Genomic DNA, 27,229 nt, shown 5'->3' with positions numbered 1-27,229 from the left:
CTCCTTTGCTGGTGAGCTCCTCCTTGCTGCTGACTCCTAAGTCCGTGTCTCCAGCTGTCTCTTTCCCCGAGCACCAGATGTGCTGCTTACGCATCTGCAGGTGCTGTTTCACAGGCACCTGAAACCAAGTAGCGTTGAGCCATATTGTGAAATATTGAGCACAGTGATGATTCATGAAGATTGTGGAAGGGTCAAGTTGCCCAGAGATGAATCCTAGCTCTCTCTCTCTCTCCCTTGCTGTTTAACCACGGTAAGTGACCGACAACATAACAATGAAACCGTGCGCTCTGAAGCCAGATCGCCAAGGTTCAAATCTCAGTTCTGTCCATTTGTCATGGTTTACCAGATTAAAGCCTTTGTCATGCTTCCTTATAATTCCTTATTTAATTAGTTTCCTAGCTACTTTGTTGGGAATGAAGATCAGTGAGGGAAGGGATCAGAACGTCCTGTTTACCATTATATTCCCAAGGTCAAGCATAGTGTCTCTCACATAATAAGCTTTGAAATGTACTCGGTTGATGGAAAGGCTGAATGAACAAATAAATGGCTTGGGCTGGCAACAATGGACGTGCCGTGGAGATTTAGACAGTGACCCTTCTGCAAGTGACCTGACTGCTAATGAATATGCATCTACAGTGATATATTATTACTAGGTACTTGAATTATTTCCAGGTCTCTACAAATATAGAATAAGCTGATAGGGGCATCTTTCTACCACGTTCAAACGTTTTCCTTTTTTATTTCTTCTTTGGCATGGCGTCACCACGGTAGAATACTCAGCCAAGAATTCTAGGGTAATTTTAACCTCTGGTTATATAACAAAATACTTTTATGACCAGAAATGAGCCCCTTTTTTCCCATGGACATTTGGGCCCTTGCCTCTAAGTAAGCATTGGCCTCCAAGGCCCATAGTCTCTTCCTTCAAGAACATGGAGATTTACACGCAGGACCCTGAGAGTCTTTTTGTCCTTGTTGTCTCCAAGAATAAAAAGAAGGCCTTAAATTAAAGTGGTAGACATCTCTTTTGAACCAGAGGAATACCGGCTTGATTGTAAAGGAAATAAAATATTAGATTTGTAGTTTGAGACCCCTAGAGAGAACTGAAATAATGAAAAGGAGATTACCAGGAAGTCTTCTGTATGAAAAAGCAGAACTGGATGCATTTTTAAGGTTCCTGAGAGTGACTTTGGGAAGATAAGGATAATGACTATAATTGATTGCCACTTATTATGTTCCAGGCACTGTGGTAAGTGCTTCTCAGGCACTATTTTCTTAGTCCTCACAAAATGCAGCTGCAGTCAAGAGCATCAGTCAGCCATGTCTATCCACCTGGTTCTGCAGACCCTGTCCTGCCCATCTCTGTCTCCTGAAGGCACCCACCAGCACGTGGGCACCCATATTTGGATTATGGATGGGGGTAGGGAGTCCCCCTTCAGTCATAAGCCTACATCTCTTTCTGCAGTCCAGCTTTCACCAACACCTTGTTCAAGTCCCAGGCCTTTGTGTGGCCAGTAGTGATGTTTTCCGAATATACGGTTTTCCATTTGACTATGTTTGCAAGTGTGCTCTCAGCACGGAACTCTGGGGAAAGTGGGTGAATGGCACGTTTTAGGCCTCAAAACCACACCCCGTCCCCCTCATATCCCTGGGAAGTTAGTTCTTTTACTGGGTACCTGTAGTTTGGTTGTTGGTTCCCAATTTAAAAATCAATTCAAAAAATGGAAAAAAAAAAACCATCGAAGACAGTCCACCCCTAATTTCCTATTTTATGAGATGTGGAGATGTGCTTGAGCCCATGCTCGTGGGTCCTCAGCAAAGCAGGGACCAGGTCACAAGCCCCCCACCTCAAATGCAGTATTCTTCCGGTCAAGTGCAATCTTCTCAAGACCTCAGCCTTCCCAAGATTCTCAGTGCCCAGGCACCTCCCTTTCTTCCCCACGCGTCTAATCAGAAGCCAGTTCTGAGTGTGGAAGCAGCAAAGAATCATTGTAAAGCATCTTGGTCCACACCCTTGTCACATTAAACAGACACATAAGGTATTGCAATGTTCCAGGTACTGTTCTAAGCACATCACAGATGCTACTTTCTTAAATTCCCAAATAAGCCTCATGGAATAGACTTTACTATTATCCCTGTTTTATAGATGAGGAAACTGAGGCACGGAGAGATTGAGTGTTGGCTCAAGGTTATGGAGCTGGTAAGCCATGGAGTCAGGATATGTACCCAGAGAACGTGTGACACCAGAACCCCTCAGCTGGATCACGGATTCTGCTGCTGTCATAGGTTAGGAAACACTTCCAGGCTGTGGAAGTGGCTTCCGGAATCCATTGGTGAGTTGGGGGCACGGCAGAACCCTCACCTCCTGATCCAGAGCTCTATCTTTGCAGACCTTCTCAGGTTATCTTCTCTGACTGTTCTGTTTTTATTCTTTAAATTTTTTTAAAAATGTTTTTATTTATTTATTTTTTTGGAAGAGAGAGACAAAGCATGCGCAGGGGAGGGGCAGAGAGAGAGGGAGACACAGAATCCCAAGCAGGCTCCAGGCTCTAAGCTGTCAGCACAAGGCCCGACGCAGGGCTCGAACTCACGGACCACGAGATCATGACCTGAGCCGAAGTTGGACGCTTAACCGACTGAGCCACCCGGGCGCCCCAGTGTTTTTATTCTTTAAATGACAAGTGGGATTCAACCACCGGGAAACTCAGGATCGTTTTTCAATGCCTCACCTTTATTTATGTTTTTAAGGAAGGAGAGTTAAAAAGAAAGTCAGCAGTCTGGAAAATGAAACATTCTGCCCTTGCCTCCCGAACACGACCAGGCCGAGCTGTAACTCAAATCACTCTTTGTACTGCTTGGTCATCAATCCCTCCGAACTGAGTTCGTGTTAAAATTAATGGGAGAGCAGTGTCTGGTCTTGAACCACAGCGAACCAACCAATCTGACCGCTGAAAACACCTCCCGCCCTTCATTTCTGATGCTGACACAGAGAGAGATGATTTATTGCCACCGAAAGGTCCTATACACCCCGCGCCATGCAGCAGTCTCCTTTGCTCCAGAACGTTAAACAGGTTGTTTTGCCTTCCTTATTCTTTGCTTCTTTCTGGACCGAGAGGCCAAAGGCCCACGCTCTCCCCTGGGCTCGGCCACTAACTTACTGTGTAACCAGAGCTGAGGCATTTTATCACCTGCAGCCTTGGTTTTCTCACTCATAAACCCAGGAGTATAACGCTGCAGCCACATTTACGGGCACCCTTAGGATTGCTCCCTTGGTGTTTCCTGAGGTATGGCTCAGGTCTCGCTGTTTCCACAGCCCACAGACTCAAGGCTAATATGTGCTCTGACTGACCGCTGGAGCATAGCATACAAAGGCCTGTTGAAGCATCTTGGCCAAAACTACTAAGTGATATGGTGGCGGGGCTGGCAATGAATTGTGAGTTCCTAGGACGGCTGAAACATACTAACACAGACGGGGAGGCTTAAGACAACAGACACTTACTCTTTCACAGTTTGGAGGTTAGACGTCTAAACTCAAGATCTGGGGAAGGCTACATTCTCTCCAAAGGCTCTGGGGGAGGATCTTTCCTTCCTCTTCCTCACTTCTGGTGATTGCTGGCGACCACTGGTGTTCCTTGACTTGTCGATACATCGCTTCGATCTCTTCCTCCAACGTCCATGACTTTGTCCCTGCGTGTCTCCTCTTTGTCCGAATTTCCTCTATTAGGGGGACATCGGTCATCAGCATCGGGCACATCCCAATCCAGCATGATCTCATTTGATCTTTTTTACACCTGCGAAGAAAGTATTCATTTCCAAATAAGGTCACGTTCACAAGTACCAGGGCTGGGAGTTGAGTCTGTCTTTTCTGAGTGGTACAGTTTAACTCACAACAGAGGAGGACCCAGTGTTCCTGCTCCAATATTTGTCAGGAGGGATGAAAAAGACGGCACAGAAACCTAAAACAAATATGTTAGAAGCGATTTTTGGCCGAAAAGCAATCACAATGAATAATGTAGCTGATACTTACATGGTGCTTCTGATGGGTGTTTTTAAGGCATCCTTTTTTGTTGTTCTTTTTCCTTTTCAAAACCAAAACGAGGTCAGCAAGGCAGGTGTTATAATGTCCATTTTACAGATAAAGAGTTTCAGGTGCGTGGATTTACTACGGACGTCTTCCGGGCACATTTCTGTGTGGAGCTGCTGGTGGGGAGAGTTGGAGTGAGAGGACAAGTGAATCAGAGCTGAGGGAAAAATATAAAGTGATACCAGAGAAGGTCCTTGCCTGGACTAAAGATAAGGTATCCCCAGGGCTTTGGAATTATCCAGAAACCCAATGAGGTCAAGGGCAGTGTTGCCGCACCTGCACTTTTGCTTGCAAAGAGCTTATGAGGTTTTTGAGACAAATCTTCTGTGTCTGAGGCCGGTTCTCAGCCATTGCCATCAGCTTCTCTCTTGTACGGACTCCTATGCGGAAAAGATAAGATGCTATCTGTAGAAACATAGCTTGCAACGTTGACCCTCCGTTGGTGTCCTGGAGCATAGCTGGTAAACAGTCTCTACGTGGATATGAAACTTTCCAGAAAGGAAAGAAGGGCTCATCGTGCCTAACTGGTTTGTACAGGAACTGGGTGTATGCTGAACACCTGCTTTCTTTCTGGGAGTCTGGAATTCCGGTATGTGCCGGGCAGAGGATGCCTGTGTGACCAACGTGGGTGACCGAACTTCCAATGAGCGTCCGTGGAAGACAGCACTTCACACGTGTTGTCACATGCCTCCTACTTGTCTCTGGAGAAATTAAGCATGTCTTGTGCCACCCCACTGGGAAAGGGCTCTCGGGGGCTTGCAAGGGATTTTCCTTTTGACTTTGCACCGCGCGCGTTCTCTTTTTTTGGCCAAGTTTGCGTTGCATCCTTTCACTGTAATAAATCTTCGACGGGAGTACACTTTTGGCCTTCGGCTTGGAGGAGGTGAAGGTGCAACTCTCTTCGGTCGTCCAGAATCTGGGTTCATCCGACACCAGCCGCCTCCACCATGCCGCCTGAGTTCGACCCCGATGAAATCAAAGTTGATTACCTGACGTGCACTGGTGGTGAAGTAGGTGCTGCGTCCACCCTGGCTCTGAAGATCGATCGGCTCACTGGTTCTGTCTCCAAAAAAGCTTGGTGATGACATCGCCAAGGCAACCGGTGATTGGGAGGGTCTGAGGATTACAGTGAAACTGACCATTCAGCACAGGCCGGCTTGGATTGAAGTTGTGCGTTCTGCCTCTGCCCTGTCTATCAAAGCCCTCAAGTTACCGCCTAGAGACAGAAAGAAGCAGAAAAACATTAAGCGCAGTGGAAATACCGCTTTTGATGAGATTGTCAACATTGCCCAACAGAGGCAGCACTGATCTTTAGCCAGGGAACTCTCTGGAAACATTAAAGAGTTCCGGGGCACCGCCCAGTCTGTGGGCTGCAACGTTGATGGCCGCCCCCCTCATGACATCACAGATGACATCAGTAGTGGTGCCATGGAATGCTCAGCTAGTGAAGGAAAATATTTCAGTAAAGGATCATTTGGCAATGAAAGAAAAGAAGGAAAGAAAGAAAGAAAGAAAGAGAAGAAAGAAAGAAGGAAAGAGAAGAAAGAAAGAAAGAAAGAAAAAGAAAGAAAGAAAGAAAGAAAGAAAGAAAGAAAGAAAGAAAGAAAGAAAAGGGAAGGGAAGGGAAGGGAAGGGAAGGGAAGGGAAGGGAAAGGAAGTACAACTGTTTGCTGGGTCTGCGGGTCTTTTCAGCCAATCGCTGAACCTAGGCGTGGCCTTGGGATCTCCAACACAATTCCCTCCATTTTCGTGCCTAGGACAGTCTCTTCTCCCTCCCTACCACTCTGTCTTTCTGCAAGATCTTTGAGGAAAAAAATGGCTCTGGCTGGAAGTCCGTCACTACAGATGGTACCTGACACACACTAGCTTGTTAGCTCTTCTGGCCAACGATGCATCCAGGGTTTGGGGTGGTTTTGTCACGTGTTTTGTTTTTTATGAATTAATGCAGGGAAATGTCTTTCTGAGGAAAGACGAGCTGCTCTTTGCTCTGGTTTTAGTTTGGCTGAGAAGACAAATCTTTTTTTTTTTTTTTTTAAGCTTATTTATTTATTTCGAGAGAGAGAGAGAGCAAGAGAGGGGCAGAGAGAGAGAGAGAGATTGAGAATCCCAAGCAGGCTCTGCGTTGTCGGGAGTGTGGAGCCAGATGCAGGGCTCGAACTCATGAACCACGAGATCATGACCTGAGCAGAAATCAAGAGCTGGACGCTTCACCGACTGAGCCACCCAGGCACCCCTGAGAAGAGAAGTCTTAAAACAGTTTGGTGAACAAAATTGTGTGAGAAACATTATATGCGTGTGTGTGCGCGCACAGACGGGCACACACAGGGTTATAGACGTGTGTATATTTCACGTACATTTCTCTATCACCACCTATGTGTCTTCCCACTGCTACACTTGCCACCATCTCTGCATTCGTGACCATCACTTGCACCAACAAACTGGCTCCATCATCAGCCTCCGGCTCTCAGGGCCAAGGTCTCACATCGTTCCTGGCGTGCAGTCTCCCCCCACAGCTGCCGCCATGTCCGTTAACACAACCGATACCCCTCCCCCTGCCACCGTCATTGCCAGGGCCATCTTCCCCACGGGCCCCCACCGTCACCACCTGTGCCAACGCCCCTCTTCAGTCGCAGCATTTCCTCTGCCACCGTCTTGTCGCCACCACCCCCCTCCCTGGCCCTCCGGTAGCACGGTTCACACCACGTCGTTCTTGCTCACTCCGTCGGCCACTATTTAACAATCGAATCGCCACTACCACCTTTGCGAACAAAGCCACCGCCATGACAACGGTAAAAACCGTTCACAAAAATACCAGCAGGGTTTTATTCTCAGAAAAAATTGTGAATTCTTTATGGTGATCCCAACTGGGCCAGTGCTTCTGTGTGATCGTAGGGGCAAGCTGGCCTCCGATAATTGGTGCAGGAATGGAAAAGTACTGGAGGAAACAGAAAGAAGGAATTAACAGTTTCTCTCAGAATAGAAATCAGGCCCCATAATCAGCACAGTGTCCCTGTACTTGGACGTCAAAGGCACCGGTCGGGAATGTGTTGAAAATCTCGTAACAGCTGGCAGGGAATTTAAATCAAAACTCCTTTCATTCCCCGGACCTTGTTTGGTTTTCATGAAAACCTACACGTGTGAAGGAAACTTTAGCACTGTTGCTATTAAAAGGCAGTTTGGGACGCCTGGGTGGCTCGGTCGGTTAAGCGTCTGACTTCTTGATTTCAGCTCAGGTCGTGATCTCGCGGTTCGTGAGTTCGAGCCCCGTGTCGGGCTCTGTGCCGGCAGCATGGAGCCTGCTTGGGATTCTCTCTCTCTCTCTCTCTCTCTCTCTCTCTCTCTCTGTCTCTCCCCCCACTCTCAAAATGAATAAACTTTAAAAACAACATAAAAAAATTAAAAGGCGGTTTAGCCAGTAGACGGGGAGGTAGGGTCCTGGAGGGAATGGTGGCTGTGGGGCAGCTTGTGGCTAACACACACCTGTCAGGCAAATAACATGCCTTGGCTCTAGCTTTCTCCCTGGCTGGACTTGGCCCCCTTTAGATAAGGGTGGTCCTTTGCTTTCCTGAGACAGACAGAGCAGGTCTGGTGTCCAGAATCTAGGAAATTTTAATTATCCCCCTTCCCACTAACATAGCGGACTCAGCCTTGCCTACAGCTCCAAGAAGCATTTACAAGGGTCTCGTGCAGGCCACGCCCTTTTCCACCACACAACGTCCACTCGATTCCACTTACCCCATTCTTCCCCATCCCGCAAAGAAGCAGCTGGTTGTTCTTGGGAGACAGGAGCTGAGAGGAGACGGCTGCAGGGGTGGGCAGTGCTCCAAAATCCAGAGATGTTTCTTCCAGGGCTCTTGTCTGGATTTACAGCTGCTTCTGCAGACTACGAGAACCTCAGCCCAGGGCCACTGGAGCCTCGTTCCAAAGAGATCAAAAAGATCCATCCGGCATGCTACCCTTCCCCATCCCCTTCCACCTTCCTTCCCCTCTTCATGCTGCAGGATCTTGAGTGTTGGATTGTCAAGAAGGGAGGTTTTTGTTTTTTTAAGTTTATTTATTTATTGTGAGAGAGTGAGAGCAGGGGAGGGGCAGAGGGAGAAGAGAGAGAGAATCCCAAGCAGGCTCCACGCTGTCGGCATGGAGCCCGACGTGGGGCTCGAGCCCGTGAACCGTGAGATCATGACCCGAGCCGAAATCAAGACTCAGACGCTTCACCAACGGAGCCACCCAGGTGCCCCAGGAGGAGAGGTTTTAGGAGAAACTCTTTGGCTTCCAGGTTCCCAGGGGACTGAGTTTAAGGTTCCAGGTTTGACGGACATTTGTCCTGAATGCTCAGGCCCAGACTCCCTCTTGTGCATCATTTCACACCCTCGTGGGGACCTGAGTCCCGATGCGGCTACCAAACCACACTTTCAATCATTTTCATACCGGTGATGGCTCATCTCTTCAAGATTCCGGGTCTTTCCCTCTACCAGGATGCACTAGTTGGGTAACACGTTAAGCTACTTAAAAAAATAAATAAATAAAAAGCAAAGGATTTAAAACAAGACAAGACATTTATTCTTTTCTTATGGAACAGACAGAGGTGCGTGGTCCTGAGTCAGTGGGCAGTTCGGCTCCACAGGAACCTCTGCTCCCAGGGAACCTTCTGCCCTACCGACCTGCGGTTTCCCAGCTGCTGTCATTGCCCCGGGGTGGACGTTGTCTCCTCCTCCTCCTCCTCTACGTTCCAGTTCAAGGGCTTTTGTCTTCCAGGAGATGACCTGGAAGTTGTGCACTTCACTTGGGCTCCCCTCTTGTTGTCACAGGGCCACACCTCGTTGCCAGGGGGGGCGGGGAACGTAAACTTCCGGGTAGTCCTATTCCCAGCGGAGACCTAGGAGGTCCTCTCCCAAAGAGGAAGGGAAGGAGAATGTGCACAGACCAGGGGGTGCGGGTGCTACTTGGCAGAAGCTGCCCCATCACAGGGGTCTCTCCTCCATCTTTCTCTCTTGCTTTCCATCCTGCTGAGATGTCGCTTTGATCGAATGAAGCTTCCTCTGACCACTCCCAGGCAGACCTTCCACCCCCCACCCCCTCGCTACCTCCGCTCCTGCGCTGCTCTGTTTCTACCCCTGAGACAGCAGTTTCCAAACCGGCTCAGAACTCATCTGTCTGTTGCCTCGCTCTCCCTCTGCACCGTGAACGGCTTTGAGAACAGAGACCTCGCCTGATTCATCTCCGTGTTCCTATTCCTCTCACAGCGCTTGGCTCCTGGACGTGGTCAGCGGATTTATACGAGACAGAATGAATAATTCAAGGTGAGCCGAGGAACATCATTAAACAATACCGCTGTAGGATTGCAAGCAATAAAATGTTCGTTCAGATGGACTTTGGATAATTACCGCTCACATCCATGCAGTGTTTCAGTGGTTACCAGGCAGTTGCTTCCAAGTGGTGTTTCATTTGGATTCCCATCCTCCTCTATCAATCACACGGTGAGGCTGACAGAGCATGTAATATTTCTGCCAAGGTACAGCTCAAGGAACCAAGGGTTAGAAAGTTCGAGACAGGTCTGTACAAGCCACACATCCAGCAAGCGGTGGGCCTAGAGGAGGAGCCAGATTTTCGCATTCGTAACCCGGTGTCTTTCATCGCTGAGGGTCACTTTCTTGACTAGGTCCATGGGACCCCAAGGCCCAGAGAGTTTCAGTCACCTCGGCAAGGCCAAAAGGCTCCCAGAACAATGCTTCGCATTCCTCCGAGGCAGTGTGGGTAGCTTGGGCTTTCGATGGAAGCACTCCGGATTCAAGATCGTTCGCTTTGTGTCCTTAGGTCGGCTCTGTCATCTGACCCTGAATTCACTTTTCTCTAAAGTAAGGATAGGATTCTCAATTATTGCCAGGATGAAGTGGGATTCAGGGAAGTGCCTTGGCATGCATAGTGTATTCAATTAAGGCCTGGCTATCCATCACATAATTACTGTTTTCCGAGAGCTGGAATCCAATTTTGATTCTCTTCAAAATAGTAATAATCTCTTGTATAGACAATTATAAGCCAGGCATTTTACAACGCCCCCTTATAACAGCCTTTCCACTGGTGTCCTTGGAAGATAGATTGTGTGGTTCCTGCCACACCCACATTTCCTGAGGAAGGAATTGATCCTTAGTCGTTCCTCGAGCAAGAGGGACTGAATTCGGAACGCTGTTACCCTTTTCCTGACTGCGGTGGAGATGATACCTAATCAGATTCTCCTTCTCAGGAGGTTACCCTGCAAAGTTCAGGGAGGACCAGCAGTTGGTCATGGGGGAAAGGGAAGATGTGACAGGGGCAGGTAGAGGCCACTGTAGCTGAGATACGCTATTGTGTCCCTGGAGTGAAGAGTCGCGTGCTCTTGCTCTGGGGGTGACCACAGCTGCGTGGACCCTAGGGACCCTAGGGAATTAGGATGACAGAGCTTCCGTGGATTCTGAATGGTCTCCCCATTCTGGTCTTAAAGAAACTCCGGGATCCACAGTTGTTCTTAGTCTCCTCCAGAAAGCTGCCTTCCTCCACCCCAGTTTTCTAAGCTTCCCTTTATCTGAAGCAAACTGAGGACATCTTTAGTTATTTTTTTTTTTAACGTTTATTTATTTTTGAGACAGAGACAGAGCATGAGTGGGTCAGAGAGAGAGGGAGACGCAGAATTCGAAACAGGCTCCAGGCTCTGAGCTGGCAGCACAGAACCCGACGCGGGGCTTGAACCCACGAACTGCGAGATCGTGACCTGAGCCGAAGTTGGACGCTTAATCGACTGAGCCACCCAGGCGCCCCCATCTTAGTTATTTTTTAATGAAGACACAAACACAGCCATTATGATTCTTTAAAGATCAGGGAAAATGCGATTCAGAGCGATTGGCTGTTGTCCTAGGGCTGTAAAGCCAGCTAGAGGCTGAGCTGGGATTCAGTCCAAGGTTCTTCTGGGATCATGATCTATTCTCTTCAAACTGCACCATAAAACTTCTACTTGTGCAGTATCCCTGGATTATACACGGCCTGTGTTTTCCTTCTTGGTGAATTTTTAAAACGATAGCACCCATTTTCCCACTAATCAGAAAGGATATGAGATGAGATATGTGTGGGATAGACTTTAACATAAGAAAAGTGCAGGGGGACGCCTGGCTGGCTCAGTCGGTGGGGCGTCCGACTCCGGCTCAGGTCATGATCACACAGCTTGTGAGTTCAAGCCCCGCATCAGGCTCTGTGCTGACAGCTCGGGGCCTGGAGCCTGCTTCGGATTCTGTCTCCCTCTCTCTCTTCCCCTCCCCTCTCAAAAATAAATAAATATTAAAAAAAAAAAAGAAAAGTGCAGGAATGTGTCCCGTGTACTTTGAGGGTGCACTTGCCCCTTCAAATACAGAAGCTAAGAAAGCATTATCAGCTGTAGTACACCTTACTTGAAGAAACTTCCAGAATTCATGGAGCATAAAGGTGCTTTGACAGGGGTGTGGGGACGGACTCCTGCAGAAATGGTGGATAAGTAGATGGTTGCACATAAAATCTCTTTGGTCAGGACAGCATGTGGTCCATTTTTAGAGAATTCACTTCTTAAAGAAATGGATTCACGATTTGATGGGAAGAATTTTCACGTACAACTAAAATAAAAATGATGGAAAATCAGACTATATTCAGAAAGCAATTTTATCAGTAAAAGCACAGCATCACTGGGGGTAAATAGGTCTTTTCACACTGGCTGGGAGTGGTGGGGGTGGGGAGCCATTTCCACTGCGGTTGAGAGAGAAGGTTTGGGATAGGACTGCCTAGGGTTGGGTCTCAGCTTTGCCTCTTAATTGTATGACTTAGGAAAACGATTTAACATCTCTAAACCTCATTTCTCTTGTAAGTGAAGTGTGACTAATCACGGTAAGTACCATATAGGTGATGAAAAAAAGTGCTTAGCTCGGTGCCTCATACAAAGTGCCGTATAGATCACTAGTGAAGCCGTTTTATCTTTGCATTTTAATCATTTCTTCATGAGCGCTATTCTCAGAAAATTATACCAAAACAAGCCTTCCTGGAGACCGTAGTGGCTGTGTCTTCCTTTTCTTTTTCTTTCTTTTTCTTTTTTTTTTTTACATTTTATTTATTTTTGAGAGAGAGAGAGAGAGAGAGAGAGCGCAAGCACAAGTCAGGGAGGGGCAGAGAGAGGGAGACACAGAATCCGAAACAGGCTCCAGGCTCTGAGCTGTCAGCACAGAGCCCCATGCAGGGCTCAAACTCACAAACTGTGAGGTCGTGACCTGAGCCGAAGTCCGACGCTTACCCGACTGAGCCACCCAGGCGCCCCATGGCTGTGTCTTTTTTATGTCCCCTTCCCATTCCTCTCCCTCTCTCTCCCTCTTACCTTCCCTCCGTCTCTCTCTCTCTCCCCCTTCCTTCCTTCCTTCCTTTCTCTGTCTCTGTCTCTCTCTGTCTCTCCCCCTCCCTCCCTCCATTCTCTTCAGTCTTTTTCTTCTCCTTGCCTCTACCTTCTATTCAACTGGCTCAAATTTCCAGGGAGTCGTTCATGTCTTAGTGTGAAAAATGGTCCTTGGTCAGCAATGCTGTGCTGTAGACTCTCATTTCACTCTTCCTAAAGTAGCTTAAGGCTTCTACCACCCGGAAATAAGAATTTAAGATTGTCTGGAGAGTTGAAGTGGGAAATCAATACGTAATTAACAAGAGAACACATTCAAAGCCATTTTACAGGGACAGATTGTCAATCAGACCAAAAGATCTTGACTCTTAACAATTGAAAGCATCACAGAGACCCTGAAATTGTGTGACCTTTAACCGGTGCCTCCATTTCCCCTCCCCCAGGCCCCAGTAAACATGCTTCTAGTTGGTTTCTATGAGTCTGGCTATTAAAGCAAGTGGGAGAGAGCAAAAGAAACATAATTGTTCCGTTACTCGAGGCAAACAAAAGGGAGGGGCGCCTGGGTGGTTCAGTCTGTTGAGCGAGAGAGGCTTGATTTCGGCTCTCAGGTCAGGATCTCAAGGCTCTTGAGTTCCAGTCCCGTGTGGGGCTCTGTGCTGACAGTGAGGAGCCTGCTTGGGATTCTCTCTCTCCCTCTCTCTCTTCCCCTTACCAGCTTGTGCTGTCTCACGTTCTCTCCAAATAAATAAATAAACTTTAAAAAAAAGAAGAGGGACAATGAAGGAAGAAGCTGCAGGCGTTACCGGTCCAAACCCTGATCGGAAGAGAGGGAGGGCTCGGTCCTGGGATTCCTTCTGCTTATACAAGGATCTGAGGGTATCCTCATTGCAAAGAGGAATGCACGAGGGTCTTATTTAATGCCATTAACCGTTCAGGCATATGAAAAAGGACTTGATACGGTTTTTTGGTCCTCAGGCAATGTTATTTGACTTTGCATGTGGCTTGCTTATGGAAGGACAGTGCTTCACCTCCCAAGTGTGTATCATTTCCATAGTAAGTAAGTTAATGCATATGTGTGCTGGTTTTAGAGTGTGAGAGGAAGAGCATGTTCCACTGGGAGGGAAGGTGGGGGGGGCATGTCCCTCCACGCTTGGTTCAGGGGCTTGCATATCCCAGGTATAGGAGACCCAGAGTTACGTGGTAGTCAGTGGTTCAGTGCCTGTACCATATTCAGAGAACCGTAGCTACCCCACACAGTGTTGTTCCTCAGATAGGGCCTCAGCTAAGCATCCAACACACACACACACACACACACACACACACACACATATACGTATATACACACATATACATGTATATATTTTTTTTCAGAGTCAAGACAAATAAATTGAATAGGATATAGGTCACCACTTTTTCTGGCTCTTTCTTTGGAGGATGGTACCATTTGCTGCACTTCCCCTAGGAACGCAGTATTGCTTTTGAGGCACGGTCTTGGCATGGAAAGGGAGCAGTTTCAGGATCTTCCATTTGGATATTTATACCACAATGGGTCAGAAGACCAGTAGGAGGGTTTCGCCAGCTGCCAAATATGTATAACCCAGTTGTATATTTGGGACTCAGGGCAATGATAACCTGGATCCATTTGGCCAAATTTCACTGAACACCTGAATCGCCATAAATCTTGACGTTACCCTGTGAAGCATGTTGATGTTTGGGCCTGGTATCAGTGTCTGGACAGATATTTTGTCCAATAGTTATGGATAGTCTTTCCTCAAAGCATGGCTACTTTGGCAAATGGCCGCAGGTTCCCTCAGGGAGAGGGTTGGGGAATAGTTACTTAATATATATGTGGTAGAGTTGTAGAGTCCTTTCTCCATGAGACTCCACTTCCCTCTTCCATCAGTGGGCTCTGTGCCTTGAGTTAATTTAGATTGAGAAACTGGCTGAGGTGGGCAATTTTTTATATCAGGAGCTGTTGTTAGCTTTTGGGTCTCCATCTCTTGATTTTTCTGCTGATATATATATATATATATATATATATATATATATAAAATATCATGCATAACATATACATGTACATGAGTAACATATACATGATATTATATATACATGATATCATATATATAATTTGACAACACATGATATTATATATATTTTTTTATATTTATATATAAATTTATATGTACAAGTTGATAACATGCTAGTCGGCACTCCATCTATCCACCTTGTAGGAAAAGCGTGAGTCTTACAAGTCAGGCACTCTGAAGGCCACTCAGCCTTGCTACTTGGCCTACAAGCATTAAGTACTGCCTCTTGGCCTCTTCCTTTCTGGGCTTCCATCATCCCCACTGATGTTAGGGAGCTCAGTTCCACGGCCACAGCCCCGGTGGGCAGCCGTGACCTCCAGCAGACAGCCACTGCCCGGTTTCCCGTCAGTGCATTGCTTACCTCCCTAACGAAGGAAGTGCACTCTGGGTTCTCCTGAGGAACAGTCAGATGTGGGCTTGCAGGCTTTATATAATAATTCCATTCTAGCGATCCTCCCTTCCTGAGCCTTTTCATTGTGTCTTCAATACCGTGGCAAGGATGTTCCGGTTTCTCCACATCATTTACTAGAGTTTATCGTTAAGTCCAGGCTTTAAGACGCTCCCCTGTCCAACTGTTAGGACTTATTTCTAGCATCTTTCTGAAACATTAAAAATTTTGAGAAAAGCGTGATGGCCCCCAGGCCAATACTTTTTTTCTGCTGTGTCTTATATTTTTCCCACAAGGTACGTACAGCTGCCACAACGTTCACTGTGTTCCTTGGGATGTTGTGGATATACCTTGGAGAGTTATTGCAATTCTTTCGGGGTGTAGGGAATGTATTCCAAGAGTGGGGCTCACGGTTGTTGTTGGCTTTGAGGATCTCAGCAAAGCTGATGGTATTGTCTGGGGCACAGGACTCCCTATTGGGGGAAGAAAAGAGGGACTCTGAACAGGTGCATGAGGTTTCTGTCTGATATATTTGACAGAGTCTATGTTCTTTCCCAATACAAGGCAAGCATCATTTAGGTTACCAAAACCAGAGAGTATATCCTTAAATCCAACAAAGGTAGAAGACGAAAGTTAAACCCAACAACAATTTATTTTTATTGCCATTTCATGCTTTTGCATGATCAAAATATAACATCTATAAGGATTTTGAGGCAACTTGATCCAAACCTCCTTCAAATCGCACAGCTGTCATTGCTCTAGAATATTCCATGTCATTGACACAAACCTGTAGGTATCTTCTGGGTTGCCATTTTTCCAAAGAGATCTTTCTTCCATGACCAGGGGCAGGTCCAGGTTTTGTGGATGTTGAAACTTATACAAAACTAGAACCACTCTTGGTATTAGCCAGGGTTCTCCAGAGAAATGGAACCAATAGGAATCCTATTGGTTCTTACAAGTACACACGCGCACACACACACACACACACTTATTTATTTGTTTTAGGAATTGCTCATGCAACACAAAGACTGAGAACTGCCACAGTCTGCCATATTCATAGAGAACCAGGGAAGCTGGTGGCATAGTTCAGTCTGGGTCTGAGAACCTAGGAGCACCAGCGTCTGTCTGAGGACAGAAGATGGATGTCCCAGCTCAAGCAAACAAAGGAAATTCACCTTCCTCCACTCGTTCCATTTTGGCCTCAACAGGTTGGATGATGCCCACCCACCCTGGTGAGCATGATCTATATCACTCTGTCTGCACATTGAAATGCTAATGTCTTCCAGAAACACCTTCACAGACACACCCAGAAATGATGTTTTACCAGCTCCTGGGTGTCCTGTAGGCCCGTCAACTGTCACCTTCTTTAAGGAAAGGAAAACTAAATTATCAATATAAAATTAGGTATAGGGCCTTGGAAGGAGCCTTTCAGGTGAGGAATCCTAAAGTTTCAACTTCATCAGCTCTGTGGTTATCCACTTCTGGCCCCATCATTATGGAAGAGGGCACCTCTCAGATTCTCAGGACAGTACCTACGTCTATGAATTCCGTGTATGTGGTTAATGGTACATTAAAATTTGGAGCAATTCCATCACTATAGGCTGAGTAAGTGTTCTTGCTTACCTTCATAATATTTAATCCTGGACTATAATAATATTGCCAGGGGACTGCTTTTCAGTGAAAGGGATTTGTAACCCAACAGACAAGTGCTTGGAGACAGTTTCCTGGACACTGACATGATTCATCTCAGAATCCAGGATGTGGGATTATTGTTCAAATGGAAACTTGTTTATAGATTCATGTCTTAATATTTCCCGACTCCTGCAATCCTTGTTGAGAGGGTTGGGATTCTTTATTGTAGATTCAGCCCCTGTGGGTCTACAGCTTCCATCACAGTTTTCTATGGCTTGGGCAACTTGTGATGGTTTTAAGTTCAAGAGGCACTTTGCGAAGACCTTCTTTTCTAACAGTCATTATCCTGACCACTATTCTTGTGTGTTCTTCTCTCCCAACCTCTGATTGGCAACCACGTGATGTAACCTGCTTAATGAAAATCGTCATGTACTCGGCATCACTGGGGCTGCCGCACGGACCGTGTCCTTCATGATGGCAGCCTTCGGGCTTTGAGAGAACGTGATGCAGTCTCCTTGCTCTGCACGCCCGCGTCCCTCGCCAGCCCTGTGTCTCTCTGCAAGTGGGAATCGGTTCCTCTGTCTCACGTGGCTGAGGTTGTTGAGTGGCTCTTCTAGACTGCGCACGCTCAAGTGGGAGCTGCAGGCACGTCCATCGCTCCGTTTCCTCCATGGCGGTCCGGGATGGAGAAGGCACCAGGCTCAGGTCCCCATCATCTTCATTGTTACTTCCATGTCCATGCTGTGGTGATGGATGCTTCCGTTGTGGGGCTCCGTTGCCCGGGTCTTCCTTGATCTTCCTAGATCCTATCTTACTACTCGCTTACCAGGTGGTATCATAAAAAGTTTTCAGACAACAGCCGGGAGTCATGTCCTCAAAGTGATCATCCAATGATTTGTTGACCGAAATGTTAGGGACTGTGGTTGTGTCATAACAGTTTCAGGCAGTGATGCCTAGGTCACGCCTACGGTCTGGATCTCAGATATAGTAAGATTGCTGCGTTCATGTGATAAAGTACAGACCGGGTTTTCTTTCATGTATATAATTTTTAAATTTAAACTTTAGTTGGTTAACATACAGCGCAGTATTGGCTTCAGGAGTAGGATTCAGTGATTCGTCACTTCCATAAAACACTCAGTGCTCATCACAAGCGCCCTCCTTAATCCCCATCACCCATCTAGCCCACCTCCCGCCCACCTCCCTCCATCAACCCTCAGTTTGTTCTCTATCATTAAGAGTCTCTTGTGATTGTTTCCCTCTGTCCTCTTCCCCCACCCCCTTCCCACATGTTCGTCTGTTCTGTTTCTTAAATTCCACATAGGAGTGAAATCATATGGTATTCGTCTTCCTCTGGCTGACATACTTCGCTTAGCCTAACACCTTCTGGCTCCATCCATATCGTCGCAAATGGCAAGATTTCCTTTCCTTTCCTTTTTTTTTTTTTTTTTTTTTTTTTTTTTTGATGGGTGAGCGATATTCCATTGTCTATGCGTATTCTCTTTTCATTACTCTGCAACATCTGCTGTTTAAAAAAAACTCTGGATGGGGCGCCCGAGTGGCTCAGTCGGTTAAAGCGTCCAACTTCAGCTCAGGTCATGATCTCACAGTTCGTGAGTTCAAGCCCCCCGTCAGGCTCTGTGCTGACAGCTCAGAGCCTGGACCCTGCTTCGGATTCTGTGTCTCGCTCTCTCTCTGACCCTCCCCTACTCATGCTCTGTCTCTCTCTGTCTCAAAAATAAATAAAACATTAAAAAAAAAATTAAAAAACCTCTGGAAGACATCAGCAGTGGGTGCTCTGGGTATCTGGAGTAGAGGGGAGAGTTTTTGGCAGGTGAGCTCAGGGAAGACTTTCCCAGTGGGCTCAGTGATACTGTGCTACCTGGACCTTTGGCCTTTGGTCATTCGCTAGTTAAGTTAAAGCCCAGAGATCCCCGACCCGTCATACCAAAATGGTACGAGCCTGTTTCTCTGAAACCCAGTGTTCTCATTTCTGCTCGTAAGTGCACAAATCCCAATGTGGCAAAGGCAAATATATTACTGGGTTCCTCTTTTCTTTGCGTGTGTAGTCGACACGCAATGTTGTGTTCGTTTCCGGTGTATCTATTACCGTGTTTTGATTATGGTGGAGTTAAGGTAGGAGGTGGGGAATGGAGGTGTTATTGTTTTGATGACAGTCCTGAGGGGGAGCCAGAAGATATAATACTGCATATACTTTGACTTGTGTGCAATTTTAGATGCCTTAATACGTCTCTAACATTTTTATCCAAATGACATTTTCACTGGGAGTCATTTGACTCTGTGTTGAGAGAGCGGGAAAGGAGGGAGAGACACTTGTGCCCTGTGAGATGTGAGATGTTGCCTTCTGTCGGACTCAGTGGGAACCTGGATCCCAGGGGAGCCCCATGTCCTTGGATTCACCCCCTTTGAGCTGCTCGCTAACTGCAGAGACCTCGAGAAAGGTTGCCTTCACCCCGCAACCTGTGGTCTCCCACACCGGGAAGCTGGTTCTTACGCAGGTTATTGTTAGGTTGGTCCTCTCTGCTCTTTTTAGGTGAAAAATAAATAACGGAAGGTAGATCTGTTTGTTTGCGGCATTACTTCAGGATTTAAGGAAAAGGAAACTTGCCATTTGACTTATTGATGTCTTGAGACATACCCAAAGAGCCATATTCAACCCTGAAAGTCTACGCAAAGGTTTATTTGTTCAGGAGACATCCCCCCACCCCCCACACTCTAAACCCTCCTGAGACAGCTCGCTGTTGTTGGGATTCCCGTTTCCTGGGTCCTTAGTGATATCGAGGCTGTTTCTGGTGCATTCCAGTCCTTTCTATTTCCCTGGGAGCCAGTTCTGCTCCATCTAGCAGACCTTCTTGATGGGGTTGTTTTAAATGAGGGGGCGGGGCTCTGTTCAGAAAACAGGAGGAGGGGGCGGGGGGGGGGTGGAGGAGGAGAGAGGGGATCTGAGGAGGTTTAATTCCCAGCCTTTTCTTTGGGCCCTGGCCACTCACTTCCTTCTTCCAGGGCTGTGTTGCTTTCCTGCAGGGCTGAGTCTCCGTGCTCCCGGGATGAGTTATCTGAACCAGCGCTCGTCCCAGCTCATCCTGCCTGCAGCTTCTCCAGCCTGAAGTACAGAGCATCCTCTGCCTGCAGCGCGGCCCCCTCTTGGCCTCTGAAGACAAGATGTAGCCCATGATGGCAGCTTCGTCTCACTTTGCTTGGGATCTGGGAGGCCCATTACATGCCTGCTGAGCCACTGAGCCACGATCTCCGCTAATCTTCACGCGACTTCTGTGTGAGCCTGGCTTCAACACCGGCTTTCATAGACATGGCGCCTGACACTCAGAGAGATCAAGCAGCTTACCTGGGGTCCCAAGTATAAGGACTAGGACTTGAACTCAGTCTTGCCCTTTCCCGAAGCCTGTCTCTTTGTGCTAAGCCAGAGGGACTAGACTTACCTTCGCCACACGGCCAACAGGGAGGGTGGGCAGAGCTCATCCCTTCTTTCCAATGTCCCCGCGAGACAGAAACTTCTCTCAACACTTCTGCCTTTTCAGGAAAGTGCTGGCACGGGGCATTTTCACTCCTCTCAACTCTCCTTATGGGCATGAGATCTTACAGAGGGTGAAAAACTTGGGGGTGGGTTGGCGATCAGGTCTATGAAGTATTTGTTTCAGGGGGCAGAGAGTTGAACGAAGGGGAAGCTGCCAGGGGATTTCTGGGGCAGATTTATACATGGGGGTCTTGGCCAGGTGCCAGTCCTTAACGATGTAAACGCTCCTGTCCATTTTGCATGCGGAAACTGCATCAGGCAGATTGCCGAGAACCTAAAGCTCCAGAGCAAATAAACCGAGAGTTTTCTCTTTGGTTGGGAAGGGGACAAGCAAGAATGTACACGTGAGAAGGCAGCATTACTCTTAACAGGTGCCTGCTCTTTCCCAAGTGACTGTAATTTCCCTGTGTCTTAATTCCCTAGCCGCAAAATAGACACAATTATTCTTTACGAATTGCACCAGGCTTTGGCCAAGACAGGTGGGGAATATATATGAGAAAGGGTCTTATATCCTTAGGAAGAAAGGCGGCTTGTACTCCAAGGTATTTATGTTATTAATTTTATTCAAAAATTAAAAATGGATTAGGGAGACCACAAAGGCATTTTATTGCTCTAAGCTGTCAGAAAGTTCCAGCTGAATGGACTCATCCAAGGTTTTCTTCAAATGAACAGGATTAAGCTATTATTTTTGTCAATCTGGATGGTTTCTTCACCCTGCACAATTCTTAAAACCTCATTGTGATTCATTTCAACTCTCAAAACTTGGGCTGAACACGTTTTAGTAGCTAGGCAGACTGGTTTATAAAGCACGCAGAAAATAGGGGCAGAGGCTAATTTGGTTGGGATTTGAAGCTTGTGGCAGGAGAGTCAAGGGTTTGCCTCCTTTAGGAAACAAACTCCTCCTCAAAGAATAAGAAAACTATAATCTGAAGGCTTGTGTGCTTTAAACATATATTAATAGAACTTCAGGTATATTTTTCTTGTTCATTTTCAATGTGGCTTATGGAAAAGAGCACAGGCAGTAAGTCGGGAGCTTGTCGGCTTTTTAGGGACCAGCTATTTCCACTTCCATAGATGGCTTTACTCAAGTTCAGGTTCTGCGTTGGAATCATTAGCACCACCTCCATTAGAATGTCATGGAATGCAGCAGAAACTCTTACGTGCCTTCCTAATATATCCCCGAGGCGGAAAGGACTGGTGTCTCTTCCCCACTTCCTTCTGCTTGGAATGTAGAAGCGTTGCTTGGAGCTGTGGCAGCCATCTTGTAAACGTGAGAACAAAGCTGAAGACGGCAGAGCAGAAAGATCGCACACCCCAGGCTCCAGATGGCACCGAATAAACGAGTAGAAGCCAAACCTAAAATTTCCCGCCTAGGAAGTGGGCGAAAAATAAACCCTGTTTGTAGAAGCCACTCCTAGCTGGCTTATACATGTACCTGGATGTATTCCTGACTGATGAGGAAAGAGACTTCCTAGCACGAAGTCTGGCACGCTGAGGTACCCGGCGAGTGCTTTGAGCAAGGTCGGGTTAATAGTCCTTCTTTTTAATTAGCCTAACAAACATTCAGCCTCCCTGTTGTGCTGGATACTTTGTAGAGCTCTCCAGAGCCTCTCACACAACTGAGACCGAGCCTTTGCCCTTGAGGTAGTTGGAATCTCAATAGGAAGACAAAGAACTATAATTCAAGGCCATGCGTGAGTACTGTGTGGAAAATGTACAGCATGCTTTAGGACACGGGGTAGAACACCGAGTGTCAAAAAATGCAAGACAAAGGGGAAAGACCCGTCTTCCACCTGGGGAGCACGGGGTCATCGGACACCCTTCCCAGAGAGGTTGCTGTAGCTGCCTACGTCACGGCATTGAGTGGCCCGAGAATTTGAATCCGAGTCTCTGAAATAAACAGTAACGATAAACACGGCTAACACTGAAGGATCGTTTCCTTGACGTCTGGCCCTCGACAAGTATTACCTCATTTAACAGCCACAACAGCTCTCCGAGCTAAGAACGATTACCACTTCCCGTTTTACAGATGAAGAAACTGAGACTCAGTGAGGTAAATGACTTGCCCCAAACCACATAAATGGTATAAAACTGAGGCTAGGGTTGGAGCCACGTAGCTCTGACTTTATACTCTGCGCGTGGAACCGTCTTGTAACCTGTCCCGTTAAATACCTTGGCAGTATCGATGGAATTGGGTCCTCCGGTTCCCAAGTGGGACTTATGATCTCATTTTGATATTATGACTCTCTTTGTAAAGGGCCGCTTTCTGGAAGCCCCACCTGCACAAGGTATATTAAGTGGAGGCTAATAATACATTTTCACTTCAACTTGTTCTGTTCTGGCCTGTTTGTTTTTATGTCTCCAAGTTACGGGTCACCTTCAGGGACAGCTGGAATCCTAGGGAGGCTAGGGCAGGGAGCAGATTTGGAGGAGGATACGAAGGCGTCCAGAGTCTTGCTGTCGGGTGGTTTGGGAGGCAGTTTGAATCAGAGAAGACTTCAGGGAAGAGATGGCATTTGAGCTTTGTGTAATTGGATTGGTTCATATTAGTATTTCCTCTAGCCCGGCATCCAGTCTAGCGTGGTGACTTGAGGCCTGGCTTTGAAAAGCTATTTCAGGCATCATGGATTCCCGTGGGAGAAGCTGGTTGACCTGAAGAATGAATCATATCGGACCTCCCTTGGGAGACTGGAGAGGTGTCAAGGGGGGGCCGAGGACGCAGCGTTCTTGGACTGCCATCGAAAGCGTGCAGTCTCTTCATCTACAATGCTTTTTGCACAATGAGCTTGGGCTCCACGTGTACCCACAGGTAGCACGTTGTTCGTAAGACGCTACACCTGCCGAGATGCGGTATTCACCGAGGCTTACCGCGACGCACATGAATTAGACAGGGGTGGTCCTGTGTATGGTACGGCTGAGGACACGGAGGCTCAAAGCGGTAAAACGACTTGCCCCTGGTCTCCCAGTGAAATGGACTGAGGTAGAGTGTGCGAGCTTCAAGTCCGTTGTCCGTTCCGGGACGCCATGATGCTTGCCTGTCCAGAGCACAGGAACCAGGACCCAACCCCGTGTCTTGAGGCAGGGGTATATGGATTCCCTTCACCCGTCACCCCCCGTCAAACTGGCATCTGTGAGAAAGGCAGCAGAGGTGAGGTTGGGGAGCCAGGTTTGGTGATTCACAAGGCGCGGGGAAGCTGGTGAGGGCGAGCAGAGAGTGGGGTCTGAGCGGTGAGAGAGCTGGCAAGGAAAGCCAGAGGGCACCAGCAGCCCCGGTGGTGAACTCGAGTCCCAGAGCAACGGCACCCTCGGTGGTGTGCAGGCTTTGGTGGCAGAGAGTTCTGGGCTCAAGTTCATTCCGCGTCCACCGGTGGAATGCCAGGCAAACTGTATACACTAGAGGCAACGTGGTGAGAGGCCTGGTCTGGGGGAGCTTGCCGTCTAGTGGGAGAGACAGACAAATAAACAGGTACCCACCGTCCCGTGTGAGAAGGAGGCTTGCAGGCGGCTAACGTCGCTTGTGGGAGGGAAATTCACTCCCGAGCGGAAGCTTTGGGGACACCTGGGTGGCTCCATCAGTTAAGCGTCTGCCTCTTCCTCCCGACTCAGGTCATGATCTTGCAGTTTGCCGGACCCAGCCCCGCGCAGGGCTCCGTGCTGGGCGTGGAGCCTTCTTGAGATTCTCTCTCTCCCTCTCTCTGCCCCTCCCCTGCTCGTGCTCTCTCTCTTTCTCTCTCAAAATAAATAAAGACGTATACAAATTTTGTAAAAAAGAAGTGGAAGTTTCAAAATCAGGATTTTATCTTGAGAGAGGCTACGCCTAGAGTGGGATCTCCTGAACAGGAGTTAGCCAGGAAAGGAGCAGGTGGTGAGGGAGGAAGACAGCATTTGCAGAGACCAGCCATACTGTCTTTCAGCACGGAAATTTCACCGACCCCCTTCCCGACGCGTTCCCCTGTCATTCCCCACACCCTGCTCCGAACATTTTTGCGGATTAGTGGACGTGGGCCCTCCACCCCCTGTAAAGTCACAGCCCTTTATCTGAGCATCCCTAGATTCGAGAAAGTTCTTTCCTTTTACTCCAGGGGACTTCGTATTGCCGAGACCACAGCAATATCTTCTGCCATTGTGCATTCTGCATTTGTATCAAAGTGACTGGTGAGGTAGGGCTTAAAATAATATTAATTCCCGTTTTTTTTAAATTCCAGAGAGTCTGTCCTTGGAGGTTTGTCTCCGACTTCCAGCGGTAGAAGCAGTGGCTTACTACAGAATGACTCTCCTGTGTTCTGGAAAGAATCTCTGGGTACGCCTCTCTCATTTACGATAATGACACGCAGTCGTAAAGTTCGATGGGACCCCTTGATGGCTTAGTCAAGCTACCCTTTTCAGTCCCCTGGGTCTGAAGCTCTAAGTTTCCGGGCATGAAGGGGCAGCTGAGTAGTCTCCCCAGGGAAGAGCACTCAGGCTCTCTGAAGCCTGTCGCGTTGATAGCCAGCCAGCAAATCTTACTTCCTGGCTGGAGATCATCTCCATCGGGTCCTGCCTAGACAGAAATCGCCAAGGAGAAAGGGAAGTTGGTATAGTTACCTGTGGGTGCCACTGGGGACTGCGGCGATTGTCTCACGGGGGGACAGCTGGTCCTGGCACGACGTGTGGCTGGGGTTGGATGTCAGCGTTGTGCCAGCAAATGTTCAACAGCCGGCCCTTGTCAAAAGGTGCGCACATATCAACGTTCGTAAGTTTTAGATCATTTCTACTGACGTGAAAGACGTATAGCACACATTGTATCGGTAATAATAAAACAGATAATCCTCTTTATTGTAAATTCCATACAGCCAGTTAATTCTCAGAAAATGTTTTGGGTTGATTGTGTCCGAGCTCTTGACCCTGCAATTTATGGATGAGTGTCAGCTGTCCACGTGAGTAGGTACATATATTTTCCTTTATGTTCATGGGCACAATGAAAGTAAAGTGACTAAATAAATGATAAGAGTCTTCTTTAATAGGGTGGAACATTCCTGACCATCTAACCACCAGTTCTCCCAAATCCGTGTAGCTGGCTGCAGCACACCCTTGTTGGAAACCCCACCCGGTCAGATTGCCCTGGTAGCTGTGATTTTTAGTAAGAGCCGAGCACGAAAAAGCACAACAAGGAGCCACAACTTTGGAAAAGCCCCTGGGTCGAGAACGCGCCGGTGTTTGAAGGGCAGGAGGCTAGGCCTGCCCGTGGTGGAGTGAGACAACCACAGCTCATTGTCGCCTGGCTGTGGGCAGAGCACCGCTGCTCTCCGTTCATGCCCTCTGAGGGGGCACCACCCCCACCAGCCAGGTCTTTCCCCTCTACGGGCAGGGATGGTTTCCCACTTGGGGATCATTTGTCTACACTAAGTCCAGTGCCGGCAACAGAAGCAAAGGCCACAGAAATGTTGGTTCTCTTCGGGCATTTGGAAGTAGACTACTAGTTCGTATTTAATGAACAAGGCTTGAGATTCCTGAAGACTTCGGGGGACAGAAGGTGTGTTCCTTTCCTTGGGGTGCCATAACAAATCAACAAACATTGGGTGCTGAAGGAAGAGAAGAGAGTTGTTGCACGGTTGTGGAGACCAGAAGTCCAAAGTCAAGGTGTTAACAGGCTTGTTTCCTTCTGAGGGCTGGGAGGGAGGGATCTGTCCTAGGCCCATATCCAGCTTCTGGCAGCTCCTTGGCTTGTGGAAGCAAAATTCCGGTCTTCACATGCCGTACTGTTAGCACGTGTCTGTCCCCAAAGCTCCCCTTTATATAAGGACACCGGTCGTACTGGGGTAGGGCTCACCCTGATGACCTCACTGTACTTAATGACCTCTGCCAAGCCCTATCTCCAAAGAGCGTCACTTTTGGGAGTCCTAGGGGTTATGAGCTCAACATACGAATTTTTAGGGTTCACAATTCGATCGACAACAAGAGGCATCCCCAGCAAACATACCCATTTCTGCCAATGTGGTCGTGAGAGTGGGTGAGTGATCCATTGGAAAATTACAGCTGAGATGTCATTTCTGCCACAAGCCCCCTCCTGACTCCCTCCATTGCCAACACTAGCCCGAGCCTCCTGCTGTATGGCCCCACGCTTCCTGCACTGTCATTTGTCCTATTATACTAGCCTCTCTTGACACATCTGTACCCGTTGTCAGATGGTAACCTCTCTGAAGGCAGGACGTCTTGCTATTTACTGTAATCCTAAACACGGTCCTTGGAACAGAGTAGTTCTCAATGAATGCATGTTGAACACATTTTTTTAAATTAAATTAAATTAGATTAGATTTGATTTGATTTAATAATTGTTTTTAATCCTTGTAATAGACCCTGTTGATGCCTTTCCCCTATTCCTTGAACACACACTTCTTGCTGCTTCTTGCCTGAGGGCCCTTTCTGGCCACCCGAGCAGGGCAGCCTGCAGCTGCCAAGGCATCGCATCCTATGGGTGCAGTCCTCGGCCAAAGGCTGATGGAACTAAGTGGATAAACACCTCGGGTGGTCTAAGTCCGAGGCATGTGTATGTTGTATCACCGTTGACCCAGGGGGATTCAGTTTCAGTCGCCTAGAATGACAATTCATTGGACAATGCTCCTTTGGCTTACTTCCTTCTCATCCTTGCTATCTGCCATTTCCCTCCGCCGTGCGCAATACCTGAAAAATGCTCAAAAGATGTTATCAATATATTCCACAAAGTCCTCAAGAGAAGAGCCTCGGGGGGTTACCCCAGGAGAGTTGGGGGCAATGCTCCTCCCCTGTTTCCCTGCTATTCAACACAAGCGGGTGCCTGTGTGGCTGACGTGCAACCAAGTATCAGGTTCCTGTACGGAATTTAATCGGACAAAATATCCCACTACGGAGAAATTTGAACATCTCTCCATTTTTTCAAAGAGAAGTTGAGGCTCTAAGGAGAGGAAAGGCTGGTGTTACTCAGCTTTTTAAAGATCTTTTTTTAATGTTCATTTATTTTTGAGAGAGAGACAGAGAATGCGAGTGGGCTAGGGGCAGAGAGAGAGGGAGACGCGGAATCCGAAGCAGGCTCCGGGCTCCGAGCTGTCGGCACAGAGCCCGACGCGGGGCTCGAACCCACGAGCCATGCGATCATGACCTG

The sequence above is a fragment of the Panthera leo genome, chromosome F2, assembly GCF_018350215.1.
Source record: "Panthera leo isolate Ple1 chromosome F2, P.leo_Ple1_pat1.1, whole genome shotgun sequence".
In the NCBI taxonomy this organism is placed as follows: Eukaryota; Metazoa; Chordata; class Mammalia; order Carnivora; family Felidae; genus Panthera; species Panthera leo.
Note: the sequence above shows the minus strand (reverse complement) of the source record.